This window comes from Poecilia reticulata, linkage group LG9 (assembly GCF_000633615.1).
Source record: "Poecilia reticulata strain Guanapo linkage group LG9, Guppy_female_1.0+MT, whole genome shotgun sequence".
Lineage (NCBI taxonomy): Eukaryota > Metazoa > Chordata > Actinopteri > Cyprinodontiformes > Poeciliidae > Poecilia > Poecilia reticulata.
The window spans coordinates 4,552,240-4,567,319 of record NC_024339.1 but is presented as its reverse complement, the minus strand read 5'-3'; the positions used below and the strand labels follow the sequence as shown (position 1 = coordinate 4,567,319).

The 15,080-nt window shown below is 43.9% G+C and overlaps 1 long non-coding RNA gene across 1 annotated transcript in view; it reads right to left on the bottom strand.

Moving 5' to 3' along the window:
- Positions 1-9,812: 9,812 nt before the first annotated feature.
- LOC103469772 (uncharacterized) overlaps positions 9,813-15,080 on the bottom strand; it is a 35,099-nt gene continuing 29,831 nt past the window's right edge. The window contains exon 3 of the long non-coding RNA XR_534399.2: positions 9,813-9,953. This is a non-coding gene — a long non-coding RNA (uncharacterized LOC103469772). The remainder of the gene's footprint in view (positions 9,954-15,080) is intronic.

Sequence of the window (15,080 nt, the reverse complement as noted above, 5' to 3'; positions counted from 1 at the left end):
GGAGAGGCGAGGTAACAGAGGAAGTGTCAGGAGAGAGACCTTTGAAACACATGAAGGAGAACACAGAGAATGAGGAGCTGGAGGCAGGAAAAGGGGGAGATGGGCCAGGAGTTGGAGGAGAGGGGGGAGGACTGCAGGAGATTATCACTTTGATTTTGTGATTCTGTGTGGTGGGGGGTGCTGCAGCCCTGCGTATATGAGAGGGGAGGGTGAGGAGTGGTGATGAAGGACTGCTCCAGTGGCCCTCAATGCTGCGGGAACACTTTGATAGACAAAGCAGCGTGCTGAAGGGGAACCTCCTGCTGGCAGGATCTGAGCAGGCTGTTTACAGAAGATCTTGTCAGATCCAAAGCCCTGCTTGCCCTGCTGTATGGAAAACACTTGGCCTTTGATGTCTCTCTCACTTTCTAAATTTCTTTCTTATTCTTGATTTCTCCCCGTTTCTCTGTGCTGCTGCCGCTCCCTCCTCTCTCATTGGTGGTTGACACATATCAGGCTCTGCTTTGCATTATTCAGTTTGAGCCTGAGGATACATAATGTATTCTGCTACAAGATTTGGGATACAAGTCCACAACATTCATTTTACAGATGCCAACTGAAAGGCAGTGTGAGTGTGTGTAAGGCTTGTGTATGTGTTGTAAAAAAAAAAGTCAAACATTGAATGATGTTCACACTGCTGCTTGAAGTCACCCAAATCAGATTACTTTTTGTCGTTAGGCGACCTGTATCTGAACTTTTCATGACAGTGTGAGCAACGCAAACGAGACGCAGGCCTCCTGGATATGTGCTCAGAATCCGATACATATCTGATCTTTTCACATTTGAGTTGTGTCGGTACGGCCAGGTCACATGTACGTCATTGATGCTCGACAAAAGTCACTATTCGAGAGTGAGAAAAAAAAGGACAACCGTGGCGGACTATAATGAGGATTAAGTTCTTAATGCGCTGGCTCCGGTTGGACAACAACTTTAAAATCAGAAGTTTTGCTCCAATATTAGCGTCCATGTTTACTTCCGCCAGCACTGAGCACACTACATGTGAAACTACTGGGTTGTTTGCCGTTCACAAAGGAGATCACGTACAAGTCGGGTATTCTTGGAAATGTGAACAAGCGTGCAAAAAAAATCTGATGATTTCACAAAAAAATGGGGTTGAGCATCAAATGTGAACATAAGCCTTGATGTTGAGTCGATGCCTTTTGGTCCCTGGAAAATGCAAACCTTCGCAAATGTAGAACTACAATAAATCTGGCCGATGCCGTGGAAATAGCTGAATATAAAAGAGACCTTAAGTGTTGAAATTGCATAAAATCTCTATTTATTCTCGTTTCTCAGACTTCTAAAATAATTTTCATTGATGTCACCATAACTACAGTTTCCCCGTTCACCGCCCGTCGCTGCAGGTTGATGATTCTGGTTCTTGTGACCTCTTTGTACGTCGTCACATTGGGTCCTCCTTCTCTTCGGCACTATAAGAACTTTCTCTTTCTCCTAATTTCTGACTTCAATATGCCAAGATCCAATCATATACAGAGAAACTGACAAATTGAAAATGTCAGCTCAGATGAAAGAATGACACCCAGTTAAGTATATATTTCATACATGTACAGTCTGTTGAGAGAGAAAGGTATGTTCTACATGCATGTGATAAATTTATCTGGCCCAAGGTAATATTTCAGTTATGCTAGAACCTAATAATCGCTGTTTACTGTTTGACCAAATATCAGCCAAAGGCATAAACATTCATTTAAAGCAAATGTTTTAAAATTTATAACTACTGCGGTCACTCACACACGAGGAAGACCAGCAGCTTGTAAAAAGCCTTCTGCCTCTATTACTACTACACAATTTCACTACTGGGGTAAAAGTAAAGCTGGGTTATTTTTGCTATTCCAGCCTTTGGTGGAACATGAAATAATTCAGCCCTGGGTTTATTTAACACACTAAATTATGGGTTTAGCTTTATATCCTTGGGGTTCCATCACAAAAGACGAATAACCACAAACACATACATCTTGCGAGTAGTTAAACTAGAGCAGTCAGCTAATCTGGTATAAACGTTTTTGGATGATAGGAAGTTAAAGTCTCCTGAGAGTAAATTGGAGTTAAATTCCAAGAAAAGGTGAATCTGCAAATACTGAATAAGTTCACTGTTTAGTCAAAGAGTGAATGTTGGATAGCTAGCAGTAGCTTGTGCTAACTACTTGGAGTACAAACAAGTTCTCTGGTGTGAACTAAAGTCATCAACACAAACCTCTGATAGCTACATTATTAAGCAGCATATTTTTGTTGTTGTTTCATTCCATGGAAGAGACTGAATGCAGTCTGATCAGGTAGTTAAGTAGATTCTTCTGTGACAAACCAAACTGGGTCACACAGTTTTACTGCTGACATCACGAATGTCATCTTTGTATTTTATTTATTTTTGTTTTCCCATTAGCTTATTGTATGTATCACGTGGCTTAGCTAATTTAAAAAATAAAAGGTGTGTGCTCCTACAAACAAAAGGGGAACAACACGAAGCCAAAATATGTTTCACGTTTAGCGAGCCTGCTGATGTTTACTTGTAGTTTGGATAAAACTGCCAAGAAGACCTGGAACGCTGCATCTGAAATGTAATAAATAACTTCCAGTCCTTCAAGATAAAAAAAAAAAAAAAAAAGAGTTACGTCAAAAAAAAGAGGGAGCCAAATATAAATAATACTGTTGCAAACTAATGGTGCACATGTTATTAAAACAACAGATCCTTCTGTTTTACGATTGATTTATACTGCCTGTGATTTCCCTTTAATCCATTGACATTATCTGCACTGGATTTATGGACCATTAGCTGCATGAGAAGCAGGAATGTAAATGAGGTGTAATAAATCAAGTCAGATGGAGCATTTGGAGCGTAACAAGTTACTTGCATTTATGTGAATGCCTCTGTAGCTGCATTCGGATAATCAGGTCCTGCTGCCTTATTATTTGCCTTTTGTCTTTGCATCAAACTTTAAAAGAAAATGTTTTGTTAGTGCCTAAAATAAAGGACAAAACATACTCTAGTTGAAATCTTGGCAGTAAAATTTCTGCAACTGGCACTTCCTTTTTTTCCCCAGGTCCAATTGTTTTGCATATATCTCAACATCACGCAGCGTTTTTTTCTTTCCTTGGAAAAAAAACTTGCGGTTTCAGCTTTGTATGCAAATATTTCCCATTAAAAGGCAACTCTTCTATCCGAATGTCTCATTTTTGCTGCCGCATTGGGAAATGAAAGAATGCTTTTTTGTGTGGGATTGTCTGGAAAATGCGCAAAGGATCAGTTTCTGGACTTTCTCCTCGGCTGCTCATTTCACACTTGGACTTCGCAGCGGGAGCTTCCTGTCCGTGGCCATTCTCGTTATTTTTAGAATTAATACCACATAGTTGTTTATGTATACTGAAAATTTGAGGTCCGGATTGAATTTTATGGATATGCAGCCCTTTTACATTCTCTAGGYATTAGGTTTTATGAGACAGAATGTTTTGTTGAAAGTATTAGCATACAGTGAAAATAAACTTTTTGCTTTATCTGTTTTTGCATTTTTCTCAGTTAAATGTTTCACAAATTTGAATCTCATACTAAGGTATGAGATAGTGGATACAAGAGACAGTTTTCAAATTATTTCATTTATTGAGTAAAAGTGTGAATCAGTCATTTCTCTGTAGAACCTTTAAGAACTGTCTCCTGTCCTCTGCTAAGTCTTTTACTTTGTTCCTCTCTTCTTTGTGGAATTATTTGGACTTTCTTGACTTTGATTAGATCGCTCCAAAATATTGTTTTTTGACCATTCACAGGCAGACTTCCTGGTCATTGTCATACCTTAACCCTTGTGTTTACAGATGGGGTCCAACCGACCCCATACCTGTATCACTTGTATCATTTGCCTCAGTCTTTGCACGCACAAGGGTTAAGGTCACAAACTGATTGCTGGACATTCTCCTCAAGAGCGTTTTTCCATCCAACCAGCTCTTATCTAAACCCTCTGATCCTTGCAGGGTCAGCGGGGCTCCATTTGACCCATTAGACCTTCTGAAGTCCATCAAGATGAGGGAAGAAGATCATTTAAAGCTGCATTATGTAACTTTTACACAATATGTTTTATCCATATTTATTACAGCTACCATCATGTTGTGAGACTTTGGTATGAGACAGATAATCTGTAAAAAAAACATGAAAAATAAAAAAATGAACTCCTCCATCTCCTCCATTGGTGGGATGAAAAAATGCACAACTCCCAGGCAGAAACAACCAATCAGAGCCAGGAGGAGTGTCTTAGCGCTGTCAATCACATTTGTGTTTGTGCTAAATGTGCGGATAACAGTTTAAGAAAAACTGTTATCCACCGTCATCTGTGGCTATGCTAATTAGCATAGCAGGCTATGTTGTGGTGAACCAGCTAGGGGAAGAGGTTGAGCACAATTGTGATCGACAGCACCAAGACCCTCCTCCTGGCTCTGATTATTCATTTCTGACTGATGCATTTCTGCAGTTAGTTCTGGGAGCAAATGAGTTTATTTCTTTCACAGATTATGTGCCGTATATTGTCATGACAAAGATCATTTTAACAAAAATAAATAAAATAAAAACATGGTTTTTAAAATAAAAGTTACATGCTGCAGCTTCCAGTAAGTTGAGCGGTTGGGGCTCTAAGGATCTGACTTGTTTGTCCAGCTTATCCCACAGATGATTCAATTTAGAGCTGGAGAATCTGAAGGTAAAGCCACAAACTCATTGTTGTGCTCTATAAACTATTTGTGAACTGCTTTGATTTGTGGCAGTGCATGTTGAGTCAGCTGCCATCATAAAAATCATTTCCTTGAAACAGAGCACATGGTTTTCAAAAGTTCTTAAGCAGGTGTGGTGACAAAATAACATCAACATGGATGATCCAAAGTTTCCTAAAATGACTTTGCCCATCAGTAGTCATTATAAAATGCTTAACCAAGTGTATATGACCTCAAAGACTTCCAACTACGTTTAACCAACTCTTTGGAGCTTTGGGGAAAACTGGTATTTTCAGAGCAGATTGGGATCAAACAACCCCAGAAGTGGCATATACACAGCTGGATGTCACAGTGGCTACCGACGCCTAGCTCTCTCCTCAACCCACAGCCAACCACCTCACCTACTGCCTACCACCCTTCCTTGTTTGTGGCATGATGGTGTGGGCTTTGTTGGAAAGTGCAGCTTGAAGTTCCTCAGAGTTGACAGCCTGCTGGGCTTTGTTAGCATGGCGATGATCTATTGGACAGAGACAGATGGGGAGATGGAGCAAGAGACAGAGCAGATAAACGCAGAGAGGCAGAAGAAGAGAAAGGGCGGAGAGTGATTGCTCAGGGGAAGCCGAATTGGACTATCTGTCCAAACAGAGTCTATGGAGTAGAAAAACAGGGCGGATTTTGACTCAATCGCTCAAATGTTTCAGTCGCCTGGACACAAAAGACTTGACTTCTGCAGATTCCCCTGAGCCATTCCGCTCAATTGCTGGACAATTGGCTATGAGCGAACTCCCGCCCCGTGCTCCCCCTCCAGCCCCTCCCTCATCTCGTAACCCTTCCTACCCTTTCCGTCTCTCTTGTCAGTCTGTATCTCTTCAGCGTACACTGCTCATAGAGTTTCCTGCACAAACCCTGCCTCTCCTCCACACCGTTTCTACACGGTCTGCACGTCAAGTGCTGTGACAGATTAGACTCTGAGACACATGACATCAGTTCAAACAAGGAGACAAGAATAAGATTAGACACATGATTCAATGCGAAGAGGTCAGTGAGAAAGAGTCCCCTCCCCCCTCAGAAGGACTCACAGATACCCTTCATCCCCACCTTGACCGGAGCTAATCGCAAACATATGATCAGTGCTCCTCCTGCGGCGGAACAACGTTTTTTCCCCGCTCGCCACTTTCACCCAGATTCAGCCTAGTCACTATCAAGCCCCAATCAAAACAGTAATGTGAAGAAAGCCAGGGCCCGCCACTGCAGTGGGGTGGCTCCAATTGAAAGTGACAGCTTGACACATAATATGGCACCCGTAATGTGATTAGGCCAGCGTAGCACTCTCTTCTTAAACTCCCACATCCCGAAGAACGAGCCTCCCCGTCCAACTCCGCCAAACACACTCAGGCTCTTCGCTCTGAGAGGATGGGAAGGGGGAGAGGGGTGTGCAGAGAGGACCGTGTTGTCTCCCACTTTAGTTTTCAGTTGCGATGGCTCACGCTTTGAGACGAATTGAGATGATGCCGCTGTTGAATCATAACCCCCTGGAGGGGAATTGCAAACACATGTAATGGGGGAGGCGTGAGGGAGGGGTGAAAGGAGAGGCTTTCTGGGTTTAAAAACGCATCTCTGCCAAGAACAGAGGAGCTGAGTGGGTGAAAGTACACAGCAGTATGGATTGGATCAGCCATTATCAGAAGCAAAGCTGGCCGGGGGTTCGTCTTGTCAATCTGTGTGATGAAGATGAGCGGTGACACAACAATGATATCACCCGCAGCTATCCTTGACAGAGCGGGGAGGTGAAATGCTAAGGAATATCAGAGGAAATAACGGCAGATCCAGATGGAGCATTGATTGCAGTCGACGTAGCTTCGGAAGGGAACTTTGGCAACGTGGGAATGTCTTTTCGGTCTTTGACCATGTTGCGAGGCCCCTTCAGTGACAGAAAAGCGAAACAGCAGAAGGATCTAAACTTAAGCTGAATGCAAATGGACTTTTGAGTCGAGTCCAGCAGGAAATTCAATAAAATACTGCAAGAGCCCAGAGTTGCGAGTGAAAAATCCCATCATTTTCAAAGCGGGATGGAGAAATGAAAAAGAGTTATTGTATTTGGCAATGGGAGGGAGGAACATGAGCTCAAGGCTGCGTTTCCAAATGAGCCATTGCAGATTGAGAGATTTTGGCGAGGAAGGGGGGAACTGGTACACATATCTCTGAACTTTTACCAATCACGTTTTCCTTCCTCCAGAGGAATTCTCTCTCATGTTCCTGATGACAGAATGAAAGATGCCGAGACGGAATTGAGCAGGAACACAACTTGTGAAACGAACAGATGAGGGATCTAGCAGTTGACAGGGAATTGGACATCCAAGCGAGCCTGCGTCTGTTTGCCAAGCGCCGTTAAAGTGGAAGGCTGCGGATTTCCAGATATAAGGGTCATTTCTCAACAGTGTTTTAAAATGTGTCGACAAGCAGGAAAGCTGACGTAATCTGCCAAGTTTCTCGCCAATGTGTGCGCTTCCAAGTGAAAAAAAAATCAAAATATATATTTGAATGTAGAGCCGTGCCCCGAAATATCAAATGAGTGTTTTGAACCAGCCCCAGAATCCCTTGCTTTCTTCCATCAAGATGTATTTTTTCTGTTTTCTCCAGACTCACATCTCCGTGACCCTCCTCCCCAGCCTTTTAGCTTAAGAAAAGCCTGTCAGAGGAAATCAAGTCAGGCTGAAGATATAGTTGAACGGCTGTGACAGCCTGAAAGCCACTCAAATGGGTCTATAATGAGTCTAATAATGGTGTGGGTAAGCATAATTTAGCAGGGCTGAGGCCCCCGGTAGGGCCGACGGACCAGAGGAGAATGATGACTGTGGCGGTGGACGGCAGGTCCGTGACGGGCTTTCATTTCCTGATGATGAGACGGGGCTGGAGCACAAGGTGGACAAGCTCTGAGGCTGCCAGTCTCTCCGCGGGGCGAACCCCGGGGGCCGAGCCGCAGCCAGACCTGCTCATCACGGAGCACCGAACTGGAAAATCGCACATGACTAGTTGCTTCCATGGGGGCCTCGGCGGCGACCCTGACTCCTTTGAAATAGAGAACCGAGTGACCTCACACCGCCTGCGGAGTACATGCTAACAGTATCTCCTTGCCAAAGCGCGCGATATGTGTGCGATGTTTGTGTGTGCGTGCGTGCGTGTGTGTGTGTGTGTGTGTGTGTGTCTGTGTGTGTGTGTGTGTGTGTGTGTGTGTGTGTGTGTGTGTGTGTGTGTGTGTGTGTGTGTCTGTGTGTGTGTGTGTGTGTGTGTGTGTGTGTGAATGCATGCAGCGACATGTAGGAACTGGTGACAGGCTATAACCACAGGCTAATCATCCACACTCCCCAGGGAGATGACTCCCTCAGGACAGGATAATCAAAAGTCTCTTGGCAAAAACCAACAGAGCGGCGTAAACAAGCACAATTGCACACAGGCGAAAGTGCAGCACAGATTCATGTCCTTGTTTGTAATCGTGCCACTGTCCCCGCTGTAAACAGGGACTGTGGTGAAAGGTGGCTTTGACCTCCGGTCTTTTCTGTGAGGCTTCCACGCAGTTCGACAGCAGTGGGCTGACCTCGCTTTTCTCCTTTGGCTGTTTTTTCTTTAACATATGTGTCACCAGTCAGTGTTTGAAAGGTTAAAAATATCAGTATAAAACACAACAGTAGGTATGCCCAGATATTTTAACCTTAAGTAAAAATACTGCAGTTTTATGGTATTGTGGTTTTTTGGTTAAAGACTTAAATGAAAGAAAATGTACAACATGAAGTAATTTAGAATACAAAACACAGATCACCATAGTCATTCAAACAGTTGGCAGAGAGACTGTCTCTGATAACATTCACATCCTCATTTCCTGCAGCCACTCTGAAACAGTTCCTGGACAGAGGGACACCCTCCACTGTCCTCTCAGCTGAACCTCACTGTCCTCTCCAGGGGCCCTTTTTCCACCATATTATGCTACTGGAGTATAAAACTGCACCAACACACACATGTGGATGCTGATAGCTTGCTATAATTGCATTAGGCCACATTAACACAAGGCCGCTGTCTGGATACTGCCGGTATTTGTGGACGTTGATTGGGGGGAAAGTTCCATGTTACGAGACAGCCAAGACACCATGAATCCGCTGTAGTTGTCATGCCAGGCCACTGTGTGGTGCTGCAATTTTAGCATGCAGTCAAAACGCACATGTGCTTTTGACCATTGGCTTCCACCTCCTTCAGAAAACGGCAGAGGTGCAGAAAAGAAAGAAAATTGATTCCTATTCTTGGGAATTCTGAATCGATTCAAAGTGCTCAAAAAGTGATTTTAAGTTGTACATCTTTGCAGCTCCAATTTGAGAGTATACAGGGTATCGCATTATGCATCTATTCAGCCACTTCATCAGGCTGTCTGGCTCACTGTGTTTAATTTGAATAATTTAAAAAAATTATCTAAGAAAAAGCAACACAGCTAAGCTAAGCTAATACTGGTAATTTGAATTACAGAATTTTATGCATGAACCTATTTTTGTTTAAGTATAGACTGATGGAATGTGATGCAGCATGGACCCTTTTAGAACTGTTTTCACCCTTTGTGGTCTTAAGGGAGGGGGTCATTTGGACCCCACAAGCTTTTAATCCTGCAGGTGGTCCAGTGGAGTCACACTGGCCCTGTGTGTGCTTTTACAAGATTTTTTTTCAAACGTGTGTGGTTTTGGGAACTGACAGTCTGACGGGAAACCCTCCCTACTTTCTCACTGTCATTTTCCGTGCTTTGTGCAAAAACCATGGAATTGCTAAATCAATGTTCTATACGTTTATGTTTTTTCTTCTTGTGAGTCGCATAATATAAACTCTACCATTTGAACAGAAAAACTGGTTGCTGAATGAAAATTGATTCTGAATCGAATAGTGATTCTAAAAATCGGAATCAAATCGAAAGACACCAAAACATTTGCATCTCTAGTTAAGAGTATCCTGTCTTCCATGAACAAAGTGCTCACGTAAGGCATGTATTCCATAGAATATGGGATTGTTTTAGTTGGTATTTGCCCATGCATGTGTAGAATAAACCCTGCAGCCTTGTGTCCTGCCTTGTGCGCTGTCCCGTGGAGGACTTCACGCCTCCGCGGCTCGTGCTCCCGAAAAGTTCCGTCCTGAGACCCGGTTTCAAACAGCGCCGGTGTCAGAGACTCCAATCCCTGGAGAGGAGTAAATGTACGTCACAGTTTCAGTAGCTGCTCTTTTCCATATAATTGCACAATTTGACAGTTAGAAAATAAATTTGTTGAATGGAAACACACTACAATGGCGTGTTTTTTTTGACAGCATTGAAATTGTTTATTTCGCAAAACCGCAATGAAAACTTTTTTTTCCACATCACACGAGTCACATGATCAACAACCCGATGTTGCCACTGGTTCAAACCAAGAAGAAGACGACAGGAAGTAGTTCATGACGCGGTATGTTTTTAATGACTAATTGCTTGAACAAACTTATTCCCATGTGATTTTAATTGTTTCTTATTCAATGGAAGCGCCGCAATTCCGAAATTGCATTCTGTCGACATTAGCAGAATATCAACAAAGTTGACACTATTAGTGAAAACTGTGAACGGGGCCTCAGCGTCCCCAGACAGTGCTGTAACATAGTGTGCCTGTAGTGTGACAATTAAGTGTCCTGTGTGACAGGAGCCGGCTTCAGCAGAGAGCAGGCAGAACAGCGATGTGTCTGTTGCGGCGGTTGGACGCCTTTCACAGCTGGGGACCGCGAGTGTGTTTAGGAACGCAGCAGCAAGCAGAGCGGGGGGTTGTGGGAGACATCCATCAGGACCAAAGCAGAGCTCCGGTGAACCAGGCCGCCTGGCTTTGGCCATCGGCCACCTCATCAGAGCAACTTCTGCAAAGCCGAGGCGACGTGCGGCGCCCTGAGCCCCGGCGGTTTGGGTTACAGATCTGGTGAGAAGGGGGTGCAGGCAGGCAGGCAGTTTGACATTTCTGTTTTACAGAGTCAGAGCTGGAAGTGCAGTGTTTAAGAGTCGCATCAAACCTCTTCTTGTGCTTCCCTCATCTCCTGCCTCCTCTTCAGCATCTCTTTCTCGAATTTCCACGCGCACACCTCCGTCTCCACACTCGGTCTAACCCCTCCGTCTTAGGACGGGCACGTCCCAGTGTGTTTGGCACCCCGGCTGTGTCTGATGGCTAAACTGAAGAGACAGGCTGCTGACAGGCCCCGTGCCAGAGCACAGCAATGCCAACAGGGAAGATTTGTGAAAATATGCCCTGTGTCGTTTCCTCTCAATTTCCCTGACAACTTCACTATGTCGAAATGCCTAGCACTCAGCCGGGTGGGCGGGTGTGCATTTTGCTTTGCCGTGCGCGCAACGGATGGCGTCTCAGGGTGTAAACGTACGTGAGCAACAGAGCGGTGGGAATTTGATATCTTCTGCGCTGTGCGCAGGGCGGAAAGTGAGACGGAGTCGTGAATTATGCCCATGTCACAAAAACAAAGTCTGGAGAAGTGGAAGCCGGATGACGAAATCCCATCTTGTAACTCTACCTTAAAGTTCAGCTGTTTCCAACCTACACTTTTCTTTCTTTTTTTCTTGTTTCTTCTTCTTCCATCTTTCGGCGCACTCCCTCTTCAAACAGGCTCTCCAGATCTGCCCCAAGTTTAATCTTTGATCCCTCCTCTTGGAATGCAGGCTGAAAGATAACATTTCATGCGAAGCAAAGCGGAAGAAAACACCCTGCAGAAAGCCGGCGCAGCGAACATGCTCGCTGTCAGCCGCTTTCGCTTAATTTGATGCCTCTGTCTCTACCGCCGCCAGTTGAGTCTAATCTCATTGAGCGCTGGAAATGAGCGCCGGTGACAGGGATGTCAACAGCGGTTTGTTTCGAGCTCAGCAGGAGAACAGTACCTGCCTGTGTGTCTCTGTTACACAAGTGCCGCCAGTCTTCGCCTCCCTCCCCCCTCCTGTGCGCCAAAGTCAGCCGGTGTTACTGTCAATCCCACAGGCCAGTAGAGACATGCTAAATCACCCTACACCGCTAGCGCACACATTTGCATGTCCCACCGGCTGACAGCTTAAAAGGAATCCCACCACACCACTCTTTTCTACCGCAGCGTATTAGGAACGCTGCAGGTAGAAAGAAGAGTAAATGTCCCCCACAAAAGTCAGGGATTTTGAGATTATTCTCAGAAATTAGCTAGAAATAGAAAAATGTGAACATCTCTGAGTTTCAGAGATGTTCACGCAAATAATTTTTTTTTAATTTGCTAAAAAAAAAAAAAAAAAAAAAGATTAATCTCAGAAATTGTCTAGAAAAAAAAGAGGAAATTTCTCAGTCAAAAAATTAGAGAAAAATGTTCAAAATTTTGAGATCAATCCCTGAAATGATTTAGGACAAACAAGGACATTTATGAATTTTGAAGGTCAATAATTTGCTAAAAAATTATGATTTATTTCAGAAATTTTCTAGAAAAAAAACAAGGACATTTCTGATTTTGAAAAGCCATGAATTTGCTAAAAAAAATTTAAATTTTCAACTTTTGAAACTCTGAAATTTTCTATTATTTTTGGTGGTTAAATGTACTCCTTTTTGTCTCTCCCTCACTATCATATATTTCAGACTCCACCAACCCAAAGCGCGACTCGGTTTTGGAAGGAATCTGCAGAGAATGATCTTCAGAAGTCGACAGGTGATAATATCACCTGGTAAAGGCCTTGGTAGTTTGCTCTGGAGGGAGTCACATCAGCTTGTGTAACCTTCTCCCTCTGCGTGCTGCTGGATGATCCCTGAAGCTTTGCCTCCAACCGATCTCCGCCCTGTGCTCCATAATTTCCCCTGCAGCTGTCAGTCACCCGGTGGGGCCCCGGTGTGTTCTTAGGGGTCAAAAGTTCAGAATAAAATGAAATGTGGGGGAGAATAGAGCTTAGACTTCAGGAAGAGGGTGTATCCTTTCAGGTGCACCTTAGGACTGCGTCTGTGTGTGTGTGTGCGTGTGTGTGTATCAGGGTAGATCCGGTGCGGCAGCTAGACAGTGAATCCGATTGGCTGTGATCAAAGGCTGCTGTCAGTGACAAAGGACCGTTTGTTTAGGCTAAGCATGACATGTATCCCAGAGCCGTAAATTCAGGCAGGAATTAGAGGAGGTTTGCTGGATTTCATGCTCTTGTGCCTGTCTTTTCTCCTCGGGGTACGGCACACACACTCACACGTTCAGAGCCATGCAGACCACACACACATGCACATAACACGGGGGGGTTAAGGTATGAAAATGGATCTGAATGTGATGATGAGAGATGCAGATGTGTCACACATTGGAATGAGACGAGAACCTTTTACCAAGAGACATGGTGAGAGTTTAGACCAGTGGTCAAACTCCAGTCCTCAAGGGTCCTGTAACTTTTAGACGTCTCTGTGCTTCAGCACACCTGATTCCAATATTAGCTCATTAGCTCTGTAGAGCTCGGCTGGATGCTAGTGGTAGAGTTCAGCCATTTGATTCCGGTGTGTAGGACAAAGGACACATCTAGAAGTTTCAGAACATTGGCCCTTTTGGAGTTTGAGAGCACTGGCTTAGACTAATTGCTGAAGTTATGCAGGTCTGCATGGCAGAAAAACAAATACAATCAAAATGATGTCATTTTTCTGCTCTTTGTTTGCATTTAGCTCCGTCCGTCCTTCCATCACCTCTGACCTTCTTCCATGTTCAGAGGAATGTTCGCTGTTTGTTTTGTCCTCAAATGTAGCATTCTGTCTGAGTACCAAAAAGCTCAGTTTTGCTCTCATCGGACCGGAACACCTTCTTTGACACATTTGTTGCATCGTCTACATGCTTTGCGCTTCTGGAAGCCGAACTTCTCGTGGCATTTTTCCATTTTGCCATTCTTCATCGGGGACAGATTATTTTGTAGATATGCCTGAGATTCTCCAGAATCCTCTTGACCCGTCTGCTGTGTTCCTTGGGCTTCATGGTGCCGCTGGCTCACTAATCTGACTGTTGAGGACATCGTATCAGGAATTTTGCAACAGCTGCAATGAAACAACTGGAGTCAAATGTTTACCTTCGGCCGTCGTCTCTGTCAAGACGCCACAGATGTGTTTCACACTTCCACCCAAGCCCAACCCTTTGCAACTAAACAGCTGTCATCTTTGTTTATGTTGACGTCTCACAACTGTGAAATGATTTCATCGGCTCGTAGATGAGGAGAGTGGGGGAGTGCGAAATGTTTGTCAGGAAAAAGAGGACTTTTGACTTACAGTTACAGATTTGAAAATCTGACTTTTATCAACACGTGTTGGGTCGTTTTGTTTGCCTAAAGCTGAGGTCGGGTCGGTTACCCTCACACAGTAACTGATTTTACTGCTAACTCACCCTGCCGACTGATGCAGGCTGTTCCCAACAAATAATTGTGGGTAAAATTGTGCAAAAAAAAGAAAACATTACACAATGTGTCCCCAGCTTTGATATCAGAGAACACAGTGTGACACATTACACAGGTCAGGAAAAAGTTTTAATAAAAAACTAATCTGCTGAGGTAGAGGGAAGCAGGTCAGTGCTAGCTTGACTTTGACAACCTCAGCATGTAGACGTGCTGCAGAATTCGGCGTGTTTCGGTTCACGCCAAATTCTGGTGTGGACCGAAACACTTTATCACACAGTTAGTGTGTGGTGGCTCACACACCAACTCTGACAGATTGACAGCAGAACAGGTGTTTAAATTAGCTGATCAATCACCGCTGTGTGTTCAGACGATCGCTTACTAATAATGGCAAAATAAACATTGAGCCTGAAAACATAGTGCTGTGATGGACTGAATATTCTGTTCTACATGTGGGAAACAGTTTTTGGTGTTGAATCCTGATATACTAACAGAGCTGTAGTCGGTCAGTTGCTTTGGCGACGGGTCTGGGTAGCGAATCCGACATTGAAAGCAAGAAAAACGAAGAATACGAATGGTCTTGAGTTGTTTTTCTGCGTTTTTTCCCTTTACTGTGGTGCACAGCACTAAATTAATAATACCTACGTCTCCGGGTTTGTTTTAGTTAACAGAATTGTTGGTAAGTAAAACAATTGTCTTTTTGCCCCCCAACATTGAGCGCAATAAACAATAACTTGCAACGTGCCCACATTGTTCTTTTCTTGTCAGACTTTGTGATTGTTCTCAATTTAAAAAATAAACATTTGGACATTAGTCTGAAATAATCATGCAGAAATAGCCAATTCAGAGTAGAGTAAAAGTGCATTATGGGTAATCTGCAGCGGCTCTGCCTTCATATTCGAGACATTTGTTTGTTTGACACTCCGAGCCGAAGGCATCA